Here is a 1,508-nt window from a genome sequence, read left to right as displayed (position 1 = left end):
ACCATCAACACGTCTGTAGAAGACCACCTGTACGGTTGAAGAAATGCACCATTAGCTTTGTGAGTGTTTTGCACCAGGTACTGTCTAATCTTTTTGGTTCCTGGGCATCCTCTCGCAGAGGCAATTTCATAGTCTATGAAGTTCTACTGAGGCCGTGATTGTTGCTGGTTGAAAACTTAGCAATACCAGGTGAAAGGAGCAGGGAGAATAAAGGTGAGAAAGCCACGGGTCCAGACGGCATCAGCTCAAGGCTCCTCAGATCCCTGCGCAGACCAGCTGTGCAGGATTGTGGAGCACATCTTCAACTTGGAGCTTGAAGCTGGGGAGGGTACCACAGCTATGGAAGACGTCCTGCGTGGTACCAGTCCCAACTATCAACCTGGCATCGGGGTGGATGACGCTGTCATCTACCTGCTACAAAGATGCCTTTCTCACCTGGAAAAGGCTGGAAGCACTGTGAGAGTCATGTTCTTCGACTTCTCCAGTGCCTTCAACACCATCCAGCCTTTGCTTCTGAGGGACAAGCTGGAGCAGACCGGGGTGGACCACCACCTCACTGCATGGATACTGGACTACCTCACCAACCGTCCACAGTATGTGAGGATAAGGGAGTGTGAGTCAGATCGGGTGTCCTGCAGCACGGGGGCCCCACAAGGAACCGTTCTGGCTCCATTCCTCTTCTCCATATACACATCAGACTTCACATACAACTCTGCTACCTGCCACCTGCAAAAGTTCTCTGACGACTCTGCAATCGTCGGCCTCATCTCCGCAGGCGATGAGAGGGAATACAGAGAACTGAACCAGGACTTCACAGGATGGTGCCGGCGGAACCGCCTCCAGATCAACTCTGGTAAAACCAAAGAGCTGGTGGTGGACTTCCGCCGGGGAAAACACTGTCCTCCGGAACCAGTGAACATCCAGGGACAGGACATTGAGATTGTGCAATCTTATAAGTACCTGGGTGTTCACTTGAACAATAAACTGGACTGGACTAATCATTCAAAGGCACTCTATAAAAGGGTCAGAGCAGACTGTATCTGCTGAGGAGACTGAGGTCTTTTGGAGTGCAGGGAGCACTCCTGAAGACCTTTTTCAACTCCGTGGTGGCATCAGCCATTTTTTATGCAGTGGTCTGCTGGAGCAGCAGCATCTCAGCAGCCGACAAGAAGAGACTGAACAAGCTTGTCAGGAAGGCCAGCAGTGTGCTGGGGTGTCCACTGGATACGGTGGAGGTGGTGGGAGACAGGAGGGTGATGGCCAAGCTGTCATCCCTGATGAACAATACCTCCCACCCCATGCAGGACGCCCTGGCAGCTCTGTGCAGCTCCTTCAGCCACCGGCTGCTTCACCCCCGGTGTGTGAAGGAGAGGTACCGCAGGTCCTTCCTTCCTGCTGCTGTCAGGCTGCACAACCAGCTCTGCTCCCAGCAGACCACATGACACATGACAATAAAAACACTGTGCAATAATGGTTAATATAGTTTTTTTTTTTTTTTTTCTGTCTGT

The 1,508-nt window shown here is 51.9% G+C and overlaps 1 pseudogene; it reads left to right on the top strand.

Moving 5' to 3' along the window:
• Positions 1–106: 106 nt before the first annotated feature.
• LOC129115937 (U4 spliceosomal RNA) lies at positions 107–189 on the top strand (annotated as a pseudogene).
• The last annotated feature ends 1,319 nt before the right edge of the window (positions 190–1,508 follow it).

The sequence above is a fragment of the Anoplopoma fimbria genome, unplaced genomic scaffold, assembly GCF_027596085.1.
Source record: "Anoplopoma fimbria isolate UVic2021 breed Golden Eagle Sablefish unplaced genomic scaffold, Afim_UVic_2022 Un_contig_2489_pilon_pilon, whole genome shotgun sequence".
Classification (NCBI taxonomy): Eukaryota; Metazoa; Chordata; class Actinopteri; order Perciformes; family Anoplopomatidae; genus Anoplopoma; species Anoplopoma fimbria.
This window is presented reverse-complemented; position numbering and strand designations above follow the sequence as displayed.